The 23,010-nt window shown below is 41.0% G+C and overlaps 1 protein-coding gene across 3 annotated transcripts in view; it reads right to left on the bottom strand.

Moving 5' to 3' along the window:
* The window catches only part of kcc (solute carrier family 12 member kcc), a 412,357-nt gene that overhangs the window by 165,317 nt on the left and 224,030 nt on the right, over positions 1-23,010 (bottom strand). The window lies entirely within an intron of this gene.

Genomic DNA, 23,010 nt, shown 5'->3' with positions numbered 1-23,010 from the left:
TTATTTAGGAACGAGGAACACGATCAAGATTTAAGACGTCAAACTGCAAAGGAACGGGTTCGATTCCCGACAGGGGCAGGGATTTCTTTTCGCCTGTGTACAGACCGGGTCTAGGACTAATCCAGCAGCCTCGTCTCCAATGGCTATGGGGTGGCGGGAAAGGAAAGTGTTCGCGTCCGGTCTGGGCGTCTTATATTTAGGTTCCTGGCGTGATCTATTAGCAATGACGAGGAGTGGCGAGCCTATCGGTGAATCGACGGGTTCCACAAAGGAGGAAAATTTATTTACCAGCCAAATGAATGCCGATTGTTCCACCAGATCCCGAAGCGCGGACATTTGGTCGCCCTGAGAATCTAAGCTGTAAGAGAAAATATGAATGAACGATAAAAGGTTGCAGTACGATTTTTTGGCTATGTTAGTGGTGGAAAGAGGTTAATGCACATACCGACAGACAAACAGACACGCCAAAAATATACCGCTTCCTAGCATTCAACTCTTCGCTGCCAAAATTACCATATAAATGGAACTGAATCTCTATCTGCATTATTCTGTAGCTTCGTAATGTGGCCGCGTTTCCGCTTTAAGGTATAGGGTGATTATGCACGTGTGGCTCACATGATGAACAAACAATACGACATTTTCACGTTCATACCAACCTTCTAAAACGTCGGGCTACCTCAGTGTCCACTCAGCGAATAAATACGAACTCCGCTGATGACGCGTGCAGTTACACACTCACTAATTACCTCTATGGTGTAGTGCGTCCCACCAGAAGCTTACAGTTGCTCAGGTGGTTAAGGTATTTCCTACTTTTACGAAACCAAATGGGTCAAACATGAAATACAATTTGAGGACCGCAATATGTCCACACCTAATTTTAATTCTGGTGATGAAAATTAATAAATAACATCATATAATAATTTAGTAACTGTTTATAAATGTATCTGATAATTGTGTTTGAAATTTTTGTGTTGAGAACTACGCGCGCTATGAAGCAATGTATTCAGATCGCATGTGACAATTTTCAGGATCAGGAAATGTAAAATTCTGGCATGTTCAGACACGTATCTACCAGCGATTTACAGTATTTTATTGTATACAGTGTAAACATATGCAACCGTAATGTGACTATGTAGCTATCTGCCGTGAACTGTAGCTTCTGAAATATGAATCTTGGCATGAATGTCTGTGCCACAGCCCGAAATGCAGGGGACCATAAACCGGTCCGGATTTATCAAGCACAGAATGATGTCATTTCAAACTAAAATGGGGCGTCTCTTATCTCGCTAGCAGAGTTGTAGTAATTACATCTGAATTTGCATCCCCACTTTAAAATTAAGTTAAAGATTTCTCATTACACTGCACAGAGATGAGACCGTTCTTATGGGAATTACAACAGCTGACAATGACAGAGGAAATTAAACTGGGTTTAATACGCATGAACTGCTGTTAAAAGCCAGACGTGATTTTTTCATTACAACGTTTTAGCCTTCTCGGGAGAGAGACAAAGACTTGGGGCATCAAGACCGATTTTATTCTACTGCCACGCAATCTATTTCAGTGGTCTGAATGTGAGTTTAGTTTAGTAGAAGGGCTTAATTTCGTACAGGGTCCACGGTTCATGTTAAGTGCGTCCCTCGTTACCACGGCAACGTACGACCTCAGGTTGTGGATGAATTAAGGCGACGGACTGCAAAAATAAGAGCTAAGTGCGAATAGGCCTACAGTCATTTATAAGTTCGAGTCTGTAAGATTAAAACTAGTTTTTTCATCTGAAACAGGTCATTGGCTTATACTCAGCTATTTTCCCCACATATTATTCTACAGGAAACAGACAAGGAATTTTACTGCACAGAAGCACAAAGTGTTTCTCTCATACGTCGTTAAATGTTCACGACGCTGAAAACAGTTTCAAATGAAATGTTTAGATACAAGTCAGATCTGTCTCTTATCTCTTGTACCAAATCATCTTGTTATAAGTCGATTACGGTAAGAATATCGAAGTTCTATCTGATCTTCCTGCAATTCGGAGGGTGGGGAGGAGAATATTAGACGATTATGAGTCAAAATTAACAATTTCCCACAACGTTTTGTACGAACGTTCGTACCGAATTCAATCGCAAATCCACAAGATAAATCATCAAGACCCAAACAAGGTGGCAGATGTGCGGATACCAGATGACATCGCCTTCTGGAACTAGTGACGATGATGCATGAACACAAATCCAAAGTACGAAACGTGATCTAGGTCCCAAAATACTACGGAGTCTCCTCCGGCATGGGTCAGGCTACTCATCGGCATCTGACGCGATTCAGAGCCCCGGGCATCCCAAGGTCGTTGCGTTCTGCACTCTTTATTGTTCCCACTGTTTTAGTCCCTAAATTCGATTCCTCCCTTCCTTGTATCTTGTCCGGTGTCCCACCCACTTCATCCCAAAGGATGGAATCAATTTCCTGTGGGAATTGTGGTGGACAGCTTGCGATGGGATAGTTTTCCTCGGGGCCAAACAATTTCTATCTCCATTCAATCCAGCATCCCCCCCCTCTCTCTCTCTCTCTAATTCTCTCTCTCTCCCCCGCTGCTTTGCCGTCAGTGCTACGGATGAAATAAAGATCTATTCTTGTTCCCATGGTGGCGACTACGAAGACGAGTGACTCTAGGAACGTTAAGCCTGAAGTCTGGTACAAGCTCAACGACGTTTCGGACGAGTTTTCTACTTTCATCATCAGAGCGATGAGAGGACAGTAATCGGTGGGTTCATATTTGACGAAATGATGTTGAATATCTTAACAAAATTGATCATCAAACAAACAGTATTATAATCTGCTAACAAGATGTTCTATAAAGAAAGTTCAGGGTCCAGGTCGTCATAAGTAACCTCAAGTAAACACAGCCTTAATCATCATTAAGCAGAGAAGAAGGTGGAACATTTACTGATCCTTTACGATGTCAGATACGTTTCACGTACCTATGAATGCACGTGCGCATGTGCGTATATTTTGTATGTATCCTCGCACTGTTGTTACCCACCCGACTAAACATAGACGCAATGCATTGAAATGAACCAAGGCTGCTTCCAGACATTTACCTTATCATTATTCAAGGTGTTCAGGATCGTCCGCCGCATAAATCTATATGAAACAGCCTCTACGGGGCAAAAATTCTTCTTAAGGATCTCCCAGCCTTGCACCAAACCGGAAAGTACAGACGTAATCCGCTAATACTCCAGGCTGTGTAAAAATTATGAGCATACTGTTTTATAGCCTTTGGTCCTCGTACAACCGCCAAGCTAGAGCACCACCCCTTATCGACATTCCTGCGACTACTTTTTCAAAACATGCGTGACCGTCCTGCATCGGCATCCAGAGGACGTGCAGTGTCGCGGTAACAAGGGACTCATTACAGTGGAGCCTGCAGTGAAATAACCAATAATCAATAACCAATCATAGCCAAATATTTATACGTGCCGATATCCCAGCAAACTCTCATAGTGGTGGAAGAATTTTATTGGCATTTTCTGAGAATAGTTGCACATATAGACAAAGACGTATACACTTTTATTAAAATTCCTCATTTTGTCGTTCTATCCACACCTTCAAAACTTACCTTCTTTCAATATTAACCTCTCAAATGGTTCCTTCCTCTTAAGTTTCCAGAATAAAAATTGGTATTTATGTTCACATCCTCCTTTCATGCTAATATCATCCCAACCCTTTGGGTTTAGTGTGCTGGCAATATTTCAGGCGTTGCAGAAACCATGAATATGCTCGTCACAGAATTTGACTGACATAAGTTGACGTCCACTGGCAACTTGCCTTGTCAATCACGTATTTACAACTAATAAACCCAGAAGGCAGTGCGCTGTTAAACAAGGAGGGGCACACCCACACACATCTAGGAGCCTGGTAGCTGCCGAAACCCTAGCTGTTGGCTGCAAGGCCCAGACCGGACCTGGCAGGCCACCAGCCAATCGATAAAGCCATGTCGACTCTTGGGCGCCTCTGCGAAGTCTTGTCTTTTTTTTTAACACGTGCTATGTACCAGTTCCATTGTACCAGATACATACATTCACACAAAAAATTCATCCTCTTTTGGTCTACATTTGTCTACGTTTCTCCATATCTCCTATTCCTTTACATTACGCACATGTTTATTTGTTACACAAGAAAATTACTTTTCTGTTGGCTGACTTCGCTTCGTAGAGTGTGAACTGAGTTTACGCATTACTTCGGGAGAATTTCTTCAACCACCTTACGTACAAATATAATGCAAACACTTAGCAGACGTCACAATCTTGATCTGAAAGGAACGTTTTGTGTGAATCTGCAGAAATCTTTTATCAACACAAACAGTTCCATTTATTACAGCATTTTGCGGCAATGCAAACGTTTCATAAGGCGACAGACATACAAAGAAAATTACAAGACGTGTCCTACTTTATTTCTTAAATAAATATGGAACTCTTTGCTGTTTTAGCACCATAACAATTTTTAGAATCAAGATCTGGACGTCACTTCGTTTAAAATTTTCCAACAGACTTCAAATTGCGTGTCTGCTGTTAGTGGTAGTGACTAACAAACTAAATAACCAGTCAACTAATCAACCAAATAACAAACTAGTTAGGTCTAATTACTAAATACTTCATAACCAGGCGCCTAAGAAACTTGCGAAATTGTACGCATTAATTACCTCGTTTCATTTTCGTTCTATCTCAATTTATGTCATGCAAATGAACGCTTCTTGGAGGCCCGAGGTCTCCTTTTAAGCTCAGAGGCCAGACATCAAGAATAATTGGCGAATTTCCTCAGTTCTTCCATGAGAATGGTACGCTTCTACTATTGAAGATTCATTATATATAACCACCCTCGCATCCCAGGTCAAACAACCTATACACCTGATAAGACGTCGTCTGGCAAGGCAGGAACAAACTGCAAGCTCTCGCGTACTGGACCTGCACTTAACAAATGCAGAAGTGACACGTGGCGTGGTTGGGTCATAATGTTTCAGGACAGCGTTGGTAACCCGCAGTGCACCAGCTGTCGCAACTGCGCAGGCGCAGTGATGATCACATCAACATGAAAATACATAGCTAGACGGCTGAAATGTTGGTGTTCTCTTCATAACGACGCCCCAGACATATAATTTGTCGTCATACTCGTCTCCGTCCTTACCATAGACCAGTCATTCAGATGGTCAGTCGTTCCGAGTGTACATACACAGGTTTCATTACGTCCAGTTTGGCCGTGTTGGCGGCCTGCAAAGCCGCACGTTGCCGCGGCGAAGCTAGCTTTAGTTCGACGGTAAACTTTCACAAAAAACAGCGTTTAGAAAATGTGACAAAAACTGACCAGTGCTCCAGCAGGCGAAGGACATTTTGGTTTCTTAACCGAATGCAATCAGCGTAACACGTTACTGTTAACTACTTGAATTTCTTCCCCGGAAATTGATTAAATCTTCGAGGCTGTGGGCATTTGATTGCACCTCTACAAATATAACCCACCTAGGTGCTAACTCTCAGGAACGAGGGGCCACAGACCACGGAGAATTATGAGGTCATTAAACCACCTGCGGTCCTCCCAGACACTTACCCACACCGTAGGAGCTGAACAGAATCCTGATGGAAAACATCATGTAGTCTTTCTTCTTATCGCAGCTCGGCGATAAGTGGGCTAAGGAAAGTTATTCACGTACCTGTCTGCATCACTCTATCCCTGTAAAAGATACGAGGTGCGATCGGAAGGTTTCCAGACTGTGCGTATAAAAACCCGTACACTTATCTCAGGTATTAAATTCATCCATCAGCCTCGAAGTAGATCCCCTGGGAGTGAACACAACGATCCCAGCGCCGCTGCCAAGCCTGGAAGCATCCCTGGAAATCTTTCTTTGTCAGCCTGTCAAGCACCATCTGCGATTCTGCCTGAATCTCTTCTATCGTCTCAAATCTCCTTCCCTTTAGCTGAATTTTCATCTTTGGGAAGAGGAATAAGTCACACGGAGCTTAGAAAGGAAGTTGGGGTCGGTTCTTGCAAGATCTTTGAGCTCCTGACAAACGGGAAGTCGATTCTGCTTCTGGTCCTCAGACAGGATGCGTCGTATGTGGAGTTCTTCCATTAGAATCAGCTGACAGGTCCCATAGATAGAAGAGATTCAGGCAGAATCGCAGATGGTGCTTGACAGGCTGACAAAGAAAGATTTCCAGGGATGCTTCCAGGCTTGGCAGCGGCGCTGGGATCGTTGTGTTCACTCCCAGGGGAACTACTTCGAGGGTGATGGATGAATTTAATACCTGAGATAAGTGTACGGGTTTTTATACGCGCAGTCTTGAAACTTTCCGATCGCACCTCGTACGTACAACTACTTACGTGCACTACTGCTCACCAAACACCAATTCTTTCGGCATGAAGAGAAATATTTCTTGAACTCCAATATCGATTGATGTCAGACTTCAACTCTGCACGGAAAGTAAACCCAGGTCTTGTGGAATCAGGAAATTAATGGATGGTCAACTTCATAGGCTTCAGACCAAAGAAACTAATCACAAAGATTTATCCTTGAAAGCAGTTCATGTTTCTTCAAAACATGAACTACAGTTGTCTCAAATTGTAGCAGTCTTAAAAACTTCGTGGAAATGTTATGCGAACACCTGTCTCCCCTGCACTTGTCGTTTAAGAGATATTCTTGGTAAAGTCTGACTCCCAGGTTCAACGTCGTGCAATGTCTGTTCTGTCATGACAGTTCGTTTCCCAGGTCGCTCTGCGCTCAAACTTTCTGCGACATTTTCTGACAGACTCAAATTTGAAATGAGGTTTCACTATACATGCCCTGTTCAAATACTATATACATCACTCGATCCATGGTCTACATCGCAGAAAAGGGCGATGATGGTTGAAGTGTGACATAACTCACTGATGCCCGCGTAGAGATACGGAAAAAATGTAATTTGACAGGCCGCCGCTGGGCCACGACTCTCTCGACAAACGGCCTGGCAGACCCGAGAACTAGTGATTTAAATCCCCCATCAGTCAACACTGCACGAAGGCAGCGAAAGAACCCCGTGACTGAGCGGCAACTTCTCCGACACGTCTGTAAAGCGGAACAGTCTTGCCAATCGAATCAGGGGTTAGAGAATTCTCATTGTAACGTGTTTTTCTCCTTGCCCCTTCATTTGGCTGGCGAAAACTGTAAATCATAAAGTGATATTTCACGTTTTCAAGGGAAAGAATAAGTTGGCTCTCTGCTGGATTGTTGGGCAACAATTAAAGACAGCTAAATTCACATTCGAAAGTCAATTTAGTTCGTTAATATTGTTAATTCTTGCCTGACAGGTAGTGAAGACGTATAATGCATCTTAATAAGTTTAAGCATCTATTATAATGTTCATAAAAGCCAACCACTGGGCCATACCTCGAGCCAGTTAAATCATGTTAAAACCTTTCACCTCATTTAATATTATCCTCCAGTTTAGAACCGAACTTCGCAACTGAGTAGTCATCACTCCAGTTTCTTATTCGGGAGGTCTCAAAACATTTATTGCGATGCGTTCAAGCTTGTTCAGACCTCACCAAAGTAACAAGTTGCATCTTCCAAATTTCGTTTACTCTGTATAATTGGCACCCATGACTGGGATTGAATCCCGTTCGATGTGCGAATGTTTCTTCTCGTTTGTGCTGTTCTGTCCAGCGCAGGCAGAGGCCTCGCGAGGGACTGATCAACCTTCCGCCAAATTCCAAACTCACTCATAATTTCAGAATTAATTCTGAATCAGAACAAACCACATGGTTTAACCATTAACGGTTGAAACATAAATAATACCAAATTTGATTATAGGATTTGAGGTTTTCACGGCGGTGAGTTTGAAGATGATTGTCTTCTGGGTTGTTGTGCCGTGTAGTCTGGTAGACGCTTACCGACGTTTCGGAGGTCCTTTCTGTCTCCATCGTCAGGGCCTCATGACGGCCACCTCCTAACATTTTTCTTTCTGATATAGATTATAGAAACAGTAACCATAATCCTCAGAGTTACCGATCTCATTAACTCAGTGTTTCAATGAAAGACTACTCATCTTATGAAACTGGCGATTGTGACTGAAGGTGATGGAGGTGTCGGTCATACGAAGTCACACGTTTAAGGATCGGACATCAAATTTAGTCACGTGTTCCCTATAAGGAAGATAGCAGAGGGGTATTTGTTTATAGTTCAATGTGAGACGTAAATAAACCCGGTCTAACGTAAACTTTGGGTGCCGACTACATTACTTAGCAGATCTCTTAATTAATCTTCAGTGAAACTGGTTCAAATTAAGATGAGTATAAGTAGCACGTAAACGACCTTGTCGGTCACTGACCTCGACCGTGTAATGTAAACAACAGAGAGAATGACGGTAAACAGAAGTGAAAGTAGGTTGGGAGTGGGAAAAGGTGATTCAGCGGCTTTTATGAAAGAATTCCCAAGTTGCAGCAGCGATTTTAGGGCGACGAGCGCGGAGTCCGGATGTTGGCTCGCTACTACCCTGCTCCACATTGATAAGGGATATTGAGGCAATATGGAATCGTAAACCATCGCTACCCAGGTGCATAGTAAATGTAAAGTTGCCGCCATACGGGGTACAGGTCCTCTTCATTACTGACCACGACACTAAATGGGGGGGGGGGAGTGGTCAGCGTCACGAGCCTATCGCGCTTTACCCCTGGACGGGGGGTTGGGTGGGCCCCAGAGACGGTCTAGATGAGGAGGCTAAAAAAAAAATCATTACCCCTCCGTAGATCGGGAAAGCCTTGCGCAGATGTTGCTCCCAGCACGTAAAACTTTGTGACGTACCCCCATTGCGTGCCGGTATGACCAAACGCTACGCGATCTGACGCTGTCAGGGCAAACTTAACTAGCTGCTCGTCTGCGAATCTGTTTCAGAATATAGCCACTGGGACTTGTAAGCAGCGTCTCTTCTCCATCCTACTCAACTTTGTCTCTCTGTGTTTCGTTCTATCTTTTATTCCTCTCCTCGTCTTATCGCTGCATACATCGTTAATTTCTCTGCCTGACTTTTCGTTCCTTTGTTCTTCTTTTCCTTCTGTACCTTTGATTCTTTGTCTTTTCTCTCGTATACTTGATTCTTATTCTGTCTCCGGTTCTTAATTTTCCTTCCTTCCTTTATCTTTCCCTCTTGTTCTGTTCTCAGTTCTTAATTTTCTTTCTTTACACCGTCAGAAATAAAAGACTGATTGTTGATTGACTGATTTTATTCAGTGGCAAGAACTAATTTTATGAAATGCTCTTCACCCAGTAAGTAACCTCCATTTCACCTCAGAGAAAGACAAAGTCGTCCCCTGAAACCAAGAACTGCACTTGCATTTTTATCCAGGTAATGGACAATGTCCGAATAACATCGTGTTCTATTTTACTTTGAAAAAACGACAATTGTGGAAGACAAATGAGGACAACCGCTTCAACAGAACGGCGATGCAAACAAGTGGAGACAGACGTAGTCGTGAAACTTGAGAAGGTGAATTAAATGTCTACAACGTGTAACAAACAGCCACGGTGGTATAGCGGTTAGAACGCTGGCCTTGTAATCCTGGGGTCTCGGGTTCGATTCCCGGCGGTGCCCGAATTTATAACTTGTGTTGGGCAAGGCCGTGGTCTAGGCAACACGGAGTTTTCCTCCGTGGCATCCCAACAATTACTGCATTCACACACAGAAGAAGGCAATGGCAAACCACTTCTGGATCATCTGCCAAGAACGTATATGAACAGGTCCCAGTCCGAGAAAAGGATGGAAGGATCCTGTTCATATGGACCTGTCCTCAGACAGAACACTAAATAAAAAAAAGTGTAACAAATGTGACACGCATGGATGGGACAAGAGGTGTGGGCACCGGGCATTGGTCGGGAATCCTGAGGGGAAGAGACCGCTGGGGAGACCTAGACGTAGATGGGAGGATAATCTCAGGCGGGATCTATGGGAGATAGGAGTTGAAGGAGACTGGATTTTGTTGGCCCAGGACAGGGTCCGGTGGAGGGCTTTGGTTAATTCGGTGATGAACCTTCGGGTTCGGTAAGCCATCTAGTTAGTTAGGTGGTTAAAACGTGGAGGTACCAGACCTTCCAGGATGGAAGACCGAAGTAAAGCGAAATGTTTCTCTCTTTTGTGGATTCGAAGTCTTCTATCGAATTCTTGGACATGAACGCTTATTTGAAGGTGTTTTCGAGCGCTGTAATGAGTATGGTTTTTGAAACAGACAGAGAAGTAAGCGTAGGCTATGGAAGGGAGAATTGCTCAAGTTATGTGACGACAAACTTCGTGATGTTTACTCTTTAGTTAACACTGCCAGGGTGTTTGGAACAGGTGCCTCGACATTTCAGTGTACATGTGACACAGGTACCTTTTGAAGAATAAAAGGCAACACTGCGAAAAATCTATTTTAGGGAAAGAATGAGTCGGAATGGAGACTGGATTTATGACACCCAGGACGAATAGAGTGACAGGGTTTTATGAACACGGTTACGAAGCTTTAGGCTCCATAAAATTAGAGAACTTTCTGAAGACCTTAGCAACTGATCCTCTTAAGGGGGTCACTATCAAGGCTTCGGTTCGTACAACACTGAAAACTACTTCAAGTTTCGAGTCTGGTTACATAAAACGCGTGGTTCTGACCCTTGTCGGATCGTCACCATCAATCATCTTCATATCAAATATCTGACAGATGTCAGCACTGATCTATGACCTGTTGGCCGGTCAACCATAATCCACTGAGTGTTAATAGAGCGTGGTTCATACACTTAAATCAAAGCCATCCACTTTAAAACGAACGTCTTTCCTCAAATTCAAGTTGAACGAATTATATGGAATAGAAAATAGTAGGAAAAAATTACGTAAAATTAAATTTGATAATTTGTGATCTTCACCAGAAATTATTTGGGTGATAAAATCTTGGCAGATGGAATGGCGTCACACATTACACAGACGGCATAATGGTAAATGTATACGGATTTAGACCGGAAAGCGTGAAACGGAGAGACGTAGGGGTAGATGGGAGGATAATATTAAAATGGACATTAACAAAGTGTATGTTATGGTGAGTGAATTGGGTCCAACGGATTCTAAACAGAATCAGGTGGCGAGATCTTGCCAACACGGTCATGACATTACGGTTTCCTTTAATGGCGGGGGATTTCTTGGTTATCTGAGTGACTATCAGCTTCTCAAAGAGCGCTCTACTACAGCGAGCGAGCAATAGGAGTCGAAAAACTAAGCACATCTGTGGCGTAATTGATAGACTAAGCTACAGCGTAAGTTTTAATTTGTCGTGTTGACTGATTGCCTGTCGGATTCTGAGGCAGCTCAGCCCAGTTGAGATTTCCATTACACACGCGTCTATTTTCAAGTCGAATGCTATTATCGGACCTTGTGTTGTCTTCCACAAAATGCCTCAAAAACATGGCGCTACATATCAAATGAATTTAATATATTTCGTGTTCACTAGTATCAATAGCGTGCTACACGAATCACAGGCACCCTTTACGTGTATTTTTCTCAATTCAACTATACTTAATTTCCCAAGTACTATGTGCTTGGCACGTAAAATGTATATTCTGTTTTCAGACTAAGATTCTGTATTACAATCCCAACTTAAACACCAACTAAATCGATCTCTTCAACAAACTAGGTTATCGGGTTCGAATCTCTGCCTGCTTACTGCCTATCATGTGTAAAAATATTATAGTGGTTTCCTTTCGTACCTTCAGGTCAATACTGGGAAAATTCTTTGAAAAGGCAAGGATCGCCTCCTTTCAAATACCCGCCTATTCACAATTCATCACCGTCTCCTGTTATTTAAATAAGGCAGTAACGTAGTGTTTCGAGGTATCCTGTAACTGGTTTGAAACTTTGCGAAACGTTTTCTAAATGAAGCTGTACCTCCCACGCGCCCTGGAGATGTATCTTATCGACTGTATTCTATACGCGGTGTAGCCTTGCTTGTCGTCATACATATTTATTCGGCAACATTTGAAATTGTAACGGCAAAGTCCTATTCAAAGTTGTGTTTTGTTTCGTCTACCGATACGGGTGAGAAGAGAAGTACTTTTCGCTCTCTATTCCCCCCCATACACATAACAAATAAACCACAAAACCATCTCCCTGAGTGAAGTGTTGTGTATATAATGGGTTCAAATCTTTCTGACGGAAAAGGATGAGACACTGCACACTGCGAAGAACAAATGTTAACTGGCACCTTCAGAACAGGCCACGTTGATGAAATGTGAACAGACATTGGAAATGTACCCGATTTTCCTTTTTTTTTATATTAACCTAAATTCCGTTATGGCGTTTCTATGTCAACAAGGAACTTCGTTCTGAGGTTTCGACGGAAACTACCGCCACTGATTGTGGTCTTTTCGATTGTGACTCTGGAAACCACTCATCAGACTACAAGACTCTGCGCCACCCAGAAAACCTCAATCGACCCGTAATTAATACGTTGCTAAAAGACCACCTTTGACTGTTCTACAGACAGCCGGATAACATGTCTTCAGCGATGATATCAAATCCATCTACATTAAAGACAAGTGATGCTTCGTTCATCGGTGATGATTTTCTGAAAACCTTACTCCTCAGCAGGCAACACAACATATTCACAGACTCTCATCTATTTATCTTATTATTAATATGACGAACCGGTGAACTGCGATGTATTTTACCGAAATAAATGATTATAACGACTTTTATCTGTTGTATAAAGTGAAGCTTTCGCGGCGTCCTGCCGTCCAAAGCCAGTTCCCATCAGCGAACGCGCTACACAGGACCACCTTCGTTTCGCAGCTGCCCTGAGGATGGCAGCAGAAATGGCAATCGAAACGTTGGCGGAAGAAATGGTTCATTCACCATTCAGCCACCTGACGCGGCTTGTTGACCGAGAGTCTTCCATCTGCTCTGCTGATAACAACTGTTTGTCGGAAATTAATTGCTGATTTTTCCAGACTAAAATGACTTTCTATTACAAACTGATCAACCAATGTAACGTATAGGCTGTAACGTTAGGCTTTCATATAAAATCGTGTTCCTTTTTTAAGTTGTATACTTTAGATTTTCCTCTCATTCTTGACAGGATTTTTTCTATTATAAAATAAGAGTCTAGTATTCAATAAAATAAATCGGGGACAGAACGTAAAGTATCAAGAATAACAGAATAATATATCCACTTTTGAGAACACGTTCAATCCATAATTTTTCAAATCTTTCAAGTGTTATCTAAATATGCTATTAAATTTCAGCGTACAGACGTCACTGTGTCAATTAATACGCTATCAGCATCATGTGAGTAGAAGAGGATTTGCTAGGATATTACTTATTTGAAGTAATGTGCTGAGAGCGGACTCATGTGCTGAGAGCGGACTGTCATGTGCTGAGAGCGGACTTTATATTCTACTCTAAGTATTGTGATTAATTAGTGGATGTGTGTTTTGTATTGTTGTGTCTCATTGTATTGTTGTGTCTCATTGTATTGTTGTGTGAGTGCATCGGTTCATGACGTTTGTAATACATTACAGTTATTGTCTTATGTCTAGGTGGTATTATTTATTTATTTTTATTTTTTTAAGTACTTTAGGTTGGATGGTTTTGTAATTTATGAGTTGCTTGATTTTGAGTGGGATGTTTTTTGTTGTTGTGTCTTATTGTTTTTGTTGTGTCCTTTTTATTGTTTTGTTCTGTCTCTGTGTTGATGTATCTTATTGTTTGTTGTGTCTTATTGTTTTTGTTGTGCCCTTTTTTTATTGTTTTGTTCTGTCTCTGTATTGATGTATCTCATTGTTTGTTGTGTCTTATTGTTTTTGTTGTGCCTTTTTATTTTTTTATTTTTTTGTTTTGTTCTGTCTCTGTGTTGAAGTATCTCATTGTTTGTTGTGTCTTATTGTTTTTGTTGTGTCTTATTGTTTTGTTCTGTCTCTGTGTTGATGTATCTTATTGTTTGTTGTGTCTTATTGTTTTTGTTGTGCCCTTTTTTATTTTGTTCTGTCTCTGTATTGATGTATCTCATTGTTTGTTGTGTCTTATTGTTTTTGTTGTGCCTTTTTATTTTTTTATTTTTTTGTTTTGTTCTGTCTCTGTGTTGAAGTATCTCATTGTTTGTTGTGTCTTATTGTTTTTGTTGTGCCCTTTTTTTATTGTTTTGTTCTGTCTCTGTATTGATGTATCTCATTGTTTGTTGTGTCTTATTGTTTTTGTTGTGCCTTTTTATTTTTTTATTTTTTTGTTTTGTTCTGTCTCTGTGTTGAAGTATCTCATTGTTGGTTGTGTCTTATTGTTTTTGTTGTGTCCTTTTGTTTATTGTTTCGTTCTGTCTCATTGTGTTGATGTATCTCATTGTTCTGTTGTGTCTCATTGTTTTGTATCTTATTGTAGGTCACTGCCACCGGGTATAAACCCATTTGCAGTCAATAATAAATATATAATATCCTAGCACATTTTTCTGAGGAAACTTCGATAATGACAAAGGGCCGAACTCTGCAGGCATAGTGCGACGCTACACTCGCAAGCAACTTGCTTCTGAGACTTACCATCATTCATCGGGCGTCGTGTTTATTTACCGAAGACTCAATCCATCGTTGACAGAGCTTAACTACGAGACATTTCACAGCAAATACCACGGCCATTATTCAGCGACGTAATCCATCTACTGTCAGAGAGTTTGAGACACCTGCCAGTGCTATCTGGTAACAAACAGTGCAAACTTGCGAAAGTGGGCAGGACGCTGTATTAAGGGTGTACCGCAGTTTGCTACCAGAGTTACTTCAGTTTTTATTTACTGCATTTCCAGAAGGCTAATTAATCTTAATCCAAGAACTGAGAGAGACAGAAAAAAATTCTGGCAGAAAACTAGAACGAGAAATAAAATTATCGAAAACGTCAGCGGAGAAAGTTGCTTGTGTTTAACAGAGCATGGGACACGAGAATGTATGATGTTTAAGTGCAACTCCATTAATTCTCGGATTTGGCATTAGGTGGAGGTCACGAAGAAATTGTCTTATCCAAATTGAACACAAGTACGCTAGGACCCCAGAGACTAAGATAAAAACACATCCATGTGAACTTACCGGGAATCGAATCACGCCATTCACTTCAATGACCGAGCCGTTCCAACTCACAATCAGCGAAACAACCAATTCTTAGTTTAAAAAGTTGTCAGTGGAACCACATCTCCGGAGAATTTGACGTAAATACGTCTATACGGAAAGGAAGTTTATATATTGGCTTTATTCTAAATATTTCCTTTATACAAGCTTTACAATTGAGTAAAGTTTGATTAAGACTTTGCTTATTCAACTTGAATTAGTTACGCTTAAGATGGGTCTGTAGTAGCTGAATGTAATGTAGAGTAAGGTAATGTAATGTAAGGTATTTTTATTTTTATTTGTAGTGTTCTGTCTGACGACAGGTCCATATGAACAGGATCCTTCCATCCTTTTCTCGGACTGGGACCTGTTCATATACGTTCTTGGCAGATGATCCAGAAGTGGTTTGCCATTGCCTTCTTCTGTGTGTGAATGGAGTAATTGTTGGGATGCCATGGAGAAACCGGGGAAGCCCCCGGAGGAAAACTCCGTGTTGCCTAGACCACGGCCTTGCCCAACACAAGTTATAAATTCGGGCACCGTAGGTAAGGAAATGTAATGTTTTATAGGTAACAACAATGCCGAGTAAACAGATGAGGTTTCCTAGGTAACCATTGTTGTTTATTTGTTGATAAACCATTGTTACACTTTTTCGTTTCACTTTTTGCCGAATGACACTGACCCTAAAATATAGACGTATTTACGTCAAAAATGACGTTTTATACAACATAAGGAGAAGCAAACATCAGGATAAGCAGACAGGAACCGAAATTTGTAGCTGAGAACACATTAATACGAAACAGCTTTATTATTATTCATGCACGGGCTGTCTACGATTATAGAACAATTGTAAAAATCTTGACGAAAAAATTGCGTACGAACTTCTGTGACCTCACGTAAAAATAAAACGCGAATGTTGTACGGCCCTTCTGTACTACATATGTTTCTAGTATGTGCTACAAATAAATAAATACGCGCCCATGAAATCGTCCGCTACTTTATCGACATCGTGTATAGAAGTTGCAAGTTAAGCTTTAGATGTGCAGCAGAACAGAACCGACAGAACATGACATCTGACAAATTCATATGGAATGTTGGATATTCGATATAAATCAAATCAAAATACCATTAATCATAGTCCGTATGAAATTGTAGAAAACACGGTGATTATAAAGTTAACATTTATTGGCATTAGCTAGCCTAACAGAACGACTGGTTGACCAAAAATTACGTATCTGACTGAATTATTAACTGACACGAATAGGCTTACTGAAAAACACACAAACACATCTGATGAACACGGCTGTCTTATGGGTTGTTCCGCCGTGTAGTCTGGTAGAATTTTACCGACGTTTCAGAGGTGAAATGTCGGTAAACTTCTACCAGACTACAAGACGCTACAACCCGAACGACAGGCATCTTTTGACTCCAGGCCCGAAAACCTCAAATCCTACATCCAACAAATATTACTCTTTTTTTTTGTAGTTTAAATGCGTCATGTTTGTGCTTAATTCAGTAGTATATTTATTTATTTCCGTCAGTACACAAACTTAGTTGTTAAAATTGGTGTTATTAAAGTTAAAACTTTACAATTTGGCGCCAAATTGTAAAGTTTTAACTTTAATAACACCAATTTTAACAACTAAGTTTGTGTACTGACGGAAATAAATAAATATACTACTGCAATATTACTCTGTTTTAAAACAACGACTATCAGCTTCCAGTTCGACAGCTTTGTGAATGAATCGATGCTGATTTTATTTGTTAGTGTTCTGTCTGACGACAGATCCATATGAACAGGATCCTTCCATCCTTTTCTCGGATTGGGACCTGTTCATATACGTTCTTGGCAGATGATCCAGAAGTGGTTTGCCATTGCCTTCTTCTGTGTGTGAATGGGATGCCACGGAGAAACCGGGGAAGCCCCCGGAGGAAAACTCCGTGTTGCCTAGACCACGGCCTTGCCCAACACAAGTTATAAATTCGGGCACCGCCGGGAATCGAACCCGAGACCCCAGGATTACAAGGCCAGCGTTCTAATCGCTAGACCACCGTGGCTATTCGATGTTGATATCAACGTAAAATTCTGACGGATGCAGCTCACACACACATATGCCTACAAAAAGGCGCACGAAACACTTATTCATCGTTAGAACTCTCTTTGCCACGTCCGTTTCTTCTTTACAATCGCGTGCAGACTCTCGTCAGTCGCTCTACGCGACGCTGTTAAACAGCACCTCCCAGCCAGAGCGACAGTCTGCTGGCCTAATGACCCAGTTGTCTCCAAGCGATTGTCTGTGTAGTCACCAAGTTTAGGGCGAAACATAACGTAACATAGCATAAATTGCGAAGATAAGCACAAGAACTGAACGATACAGCATTCGCGTCTGCATATTTACGTGACAACTCTATATTATTACGGGCTCTTTGCCATAATTTAAGGAAAACCAAAATTCCTTCTCTTCAGTAAAGAACGTACTCCATAGTGCAGGACATTTTTGTTTTGAACAGCCGATAGGTGTTTAATTTTATCATTAAATTTCCGGCCTTTATGAAACCTGATGGCCCATTAGAGCGTTCACAGAAGCCCACGACTTGATCCTAACCGCAGTTTAATCTCGTCCCCATCCTCAAACTCTCACCCTGACATCAGTTCTGACGTAATCCCATATTATTAACATGTCTCCCATAGGGCTACTTCGGGGCCCAAATGTTCCAGACTCTCCTCACTTATGTTGTGCATGCTGTGTGTTCCGCCAATCTATTATTATTTAACGACTCTAAAAATATTAGAAGAAATTTCAAATTATAAACCTCTCCATACCTAAATTTCATCCGTCCCTCTATTGCTTTAAGGTTCGAACAGACATTTTTTTCTCAAAGACTCGAAGTCTGGGTCCTTCGTTTAGAAAGACAGGGACTCAGAATCACATTCTTACGAAACAAATGAGCAGTCTTCTGGTGGCAGTGATTTGTATTTTAACTCGTCAAAGAGGCTGATATTGCAAACAGCTGTCCTCGGGAATTACAAACAATCGGCGTACTGCGGGGTGCAGCACGTGCTCAGCAGCATGACCGCAATAGTTGCTAATTCCCTGTAAATGAAACTCCAAAGAACACAGAACGCATTCTTTTTTATGACACAGCCACGATAAAACATTCTCAGAACAGTCTAATTCCAGTCGGACGTAGCTTTACTTCGCTATCTGGATAAAGACAGACGTATTCCCTAAGCACGTCACATTTCTAAACCAACGAGCTGGATATTATTTATTTATTTATTTGACTGCAAATGGGTTTTTACCCGGTGGCAGTGGTCCTACAATAAGACACAACAAAACATAAGACAACAAAAACAATAAGAAACAACAGAACAATGAGACAGAACAAAACAATAAGACACAAAAATCATAAGACAACAAAAACAATAAGAAACAAGAGAACAATGAAACAGAACAAAACAATAACACAAAAAACATAAGACAACACAAACAATAACAATAAGAAACAACAGAACAATGAGACACAACAAAACAGTAAGACAAAAAGACATAAGACACAACAAAACAATAAGACAACAAAACAATGAGACACAAAAAACATAAGGCACAACAAGAACAGTAAGACACAACAAAGCAATGAGACACAACAATACAGTAAGACAAAAAGACATGACACAACAAAAACAATGAGACACAAAAAGCATAAGGCACAACAAGAACAATAAGACACAACAAAACAACACACCACACTCAAAATAAAACAGCTCATAATATTACAAAACCGTATAACCTAAAGTACATAACTTAAAAATTAATACCAACTAGACATAAGTCAGTAACAGTAATGAATCACACGTTTCATCAGGACCTTCTCTTCACTTCACTACACTTATGAAACCTTCCCATCCTCACCCCAATTTACCCCCCTTCACTGCACCCACCCATCTATTCCCTTTACTTCACCTCATTTATCACTTTCCTAACCTTCTTCCTAAACGTACTTGGTTTACAGGAGAGAGTCCCTAAAACCTCAGCAGGTAGCTGGTTCCAGAGTTGGATGGTCCTATTTACAAAGGAATATTTTCCGATATCTGTTCTTTGTTTTCTGCTCCTAACTTTCCGAATATGATCGACTCTGCTCAGGTAGTATGGCCTTTGCAATCTGACACCTATAGCTTTCCATGCCCGATCTCCCGTGTACGCCTTGAAGAGAGCACATATTCGTGCTATCTTTCTACGCTGTGCCAGGGTTTCCCAGTTCGAATCGCTCCTGTGATATGCAAATTTACATGCTTTCCTTTGCACCCGTTCTAACGCATTTATCTGCCCCTCCCTGTAAGGATCCCAGCACGCCGCCCCATATTCCAGAATCGGACGCACTAGTGATGTGTAGGCTAGACTTTTAGTGTTACTATTCCCCTTTTTGAGAACACGCATTGTAAAATGAAGTGCCTTCCAGGCTTTTTTCACCGTATAATTTACTTGATCAGCCCAGCTTAAATCGCTGCTTAAGATAATTCCCAAGTATTTACAACTGCTCACTTCCGGAATTATTTGGTCCCGTAACGAATAGTTTAGTGGTTCCTTCACCCGACTTCTCGTGAAACTAACTGCCTTACTTTTACTTGGGTTAATTTTCATATCATTTTCAACCGCCCACTCCCCCAGACTGTTTAGATCCATCTGCATCTTTTCTATATCTTTACTATTTATAATTTTCCTATATATTATACAGTCATCTGCAAAAAGTCTAATAGTCGATTCAATGTTCCTCCAAATATCATTTACGTACGCGAGGAATAGAAGTGGACCCAATACACTCCCTTGCGGTACTCCTGATGTTACTCTGACTTCCTCTGATAATTGCCCTCCTACTCTAACTCTCTGCGTTCGGCCTAAAAGAAATTCTCTTATCCATACGACTATCCTCGAGTCCACGCCCGATGCCGCGATTTTCATAAGCAGCCGATCGTGAGGAACTAAATCGAAGGCCTTCGAAAAATCTATTATAATCGCGTCTAACCTTCCTCCGTTATCCAGTGTGTCTGCAATGTCCTGACAAACCGTGATTACTTGACTTTCACATGAATATCCCGGCCTGAACCCATGTTGACCCTCGAATAACCAATTCTTTTCCTCCCAGTTTTTCCTCAGGTACGATGCTATAACGTGTTCCATTTGTTTGCAGACCACCGATGTTAAACTGACCGGTCTGTAATTTGTGACCAATGATCGATCACCTCCTTTGTAAATAGGAACCACTATGGCTTTTTTCCAGTCCCTTGGTATAGTGGCATTATTAATTGTTACGTCCAATAATCGCGCCAGGTATGGAATCATGGCTTCCCCACCCAGTTTTAGAATTTCCCCAGAAATGCTGTCAGGCCCTACTGATTTGCTTTTTCCCATCCCTGCTAGCCTTTTTCTAATGATTTTAGTACTAATGGCGAAGGGTTCGCCTGAGTTATCGCATTGTATCTGCGGGATGCTACGCTCGCAGCTAAATACCGAAGAATAATAGAAATTAAGGGAGTTGGCCTTTTCTATCGAGTCAGTAATGAGCCGTCCATTACCATCCTTGATCGCCGGAATATTTTCCCTGTTTCCTTTACGTCGTTTTACATACTTGTAGAAATCGGTCCAGCATTTACCTTCATTTCTTAATATTGTCCGTAAAAATGTTTCCTGCGCATTTTGTTTAGCTAATAGCAACTGCTTTGATAGACGTTTCAGTTCCTCTTGGTGCTGTTGTCCTAATTTTCTGCTGTTATATGCTTTTCTCACCCTTGACTTTAACCGTTTCACCTCCTTATTGTAGTATTCAGGGTCCGAATTTTTTCTCAGTATTTTATGTGGCACAAAACGTTGGATACTCTGGAATATTATATTCTTGAAATTATCCCATATCTCTTCCACGCTACTACCATTTCCAGCCCACAATTTAAACTTTTCCCGAAGAAAGGTTTGTAAACCTAAAACATTTGTTTTGCTGTACACCGGGACACTTCTTTCTACCTGAGGTTCACAGCTATTTTCTTCCCATTCCACTTCTAATAATACCCCACAGTGGTCACTGATCCCCTGTACTATGCTGCAAGAGGTGAAGGAACTTTCAGGCCGGACCAGGTAAACATCCAGCAATGCATCCCCTCGGGTTGGCCTCTCTACTACCTGCGTGTACCCATTTTCCCATACCAGTCTATTTATAAATGCCTGATTTCCACTTGTACATTGCACGTTTCCATCCCAATCTGCATACGGCAAATTTAAATCACCTCCAATGATGCTACGCTTCGTAGAATTTCCTAAATAATTGGTTCGGGCTGCCAATCTTTCCATAAGTCGCATGTCCTCGTTCGGAGCCCTGTAGATGCCTATAATATCCCATGTGAATTTAGGGTCCCTACCTTTCGCTTCAACTGCTAACATCTCAAAATCCTCGTCCACCCATAGTTTTATTATTTATTATTTATTATTGACTGCAAATGGGTTTATACCCGGTGGCAGTGTCCTACAATAACATACAAAACAATGAGACAGAACAGAACAATGAGATACATCAACACAATGAGACAGAACAAAACAATAAACAAAAGGACACAACAAAAACAATAAGACACAATAAACAATGAGATACATCAACACAAAGACAGAACAAAACAATAAACAAAAGGACACAACAAAAACAATATGACACCCAAACAATGGGATACATCAACACAATGAGACTCAACAAAACAATAAACAAAGGACACAACAAAAACAATAAGACACAATAAACAATGAGATACATCAACACAGAGACAGAACAAAACAATAAACAAAAGGACACAACAAAAACAATATGACACACAAACAATGGGATACATCAACACAATGAGACACAACAAAACAATAAACAAAGGACACAACAAAAACCATAAGACACAACATACAATGAGATACATCAACACAGAGACAGAACAAAACAATAAAAAAGGACACAACAAAAACAACACATCCCACTCAAAATCAACCAACTCATAAATTACAAAACCATCCAACCTCAAGTACTTAACTTAAAAAAAAAGAACTTAATACCACCTAGACATAAGACAATAACTGTAATGTATTACAAACGTCATGAACTGATGCACTCACACAACAATACAATGAGACACAACAATACAACATACCACACTCAAAATAAAACATCTGACACACAATAAAAAAACACACATCCACTAATTAATCACAATACTTAAGAGTGGAATATAAAGTCCGCTCTCAGTACATGAAAATTTTATCCCAAAGAACTACAGCCCTTCATCACTTGGAGACTAAGACACTTCACTTCACTTATCACCATTTATTCCCAACTTAATAACCCTTAGCTTGTAACTACTTTTCTGACCCTCTTTCTAAAGGTGCCTAATTTACAGGGGAAAGACTCTAGCACGCCTGGAGGTAATTGGTTCCAGCTTCTTATGGTCCTATTTACAAAGGAATATTTGCCTACATCCGTTCTTTGTTTCCTAGTCCTAATTTTCCGAGTATGATCGTCCCTGCCCAGGTAGCATGGCTTTAATAATCTATCCTCTATCATTTTCCAAGCCCGGCCCCCCGTGTATGCTTTGAAAAGGGCGCACATTCGGGCTATCAATCTACGCTGTGCCAATGTTTCCCAACCAGATTCGTTCGTGAAATTAGCAAATTTAGCCGCTCTCTTCTGCACCCGATTTAGTGCTCTTACCTGTCCTTCCCTGTAAGGGTCCCAACACACAGCTCCATATTCAAGTATCGGTCTCACTAGCGACGTATAAGCTAAACGTTTCGTATTGTTATTTCCCTTTTTTAGTATACGCATTACGAAATGGAGAGCCTTCCATGCTTTAATTAGTGTATAATTCACATGATCTG

The sequence above is a fragment of the Zootermopsis nevadensis genome, unplaced genomic scaffold, assembly GCF_977971745.1.
Source record: "Zootermopsis nevadensis isolate Lab colony 2312 unplaced genomic scaffold, Znev_1.0 Znev_ptg000013l, whole genome shotgun sequence".
Taxonomy (NCBI): Eukaryota; Metazoa; Arthropoda; class Insecta; order Blattodea; family Termopsidae; genus Zootermopsis; species Zootermopsis nevadensis.
This window is presented reverse-complemented; position numbering and strand designations above follow the sequence as displayed.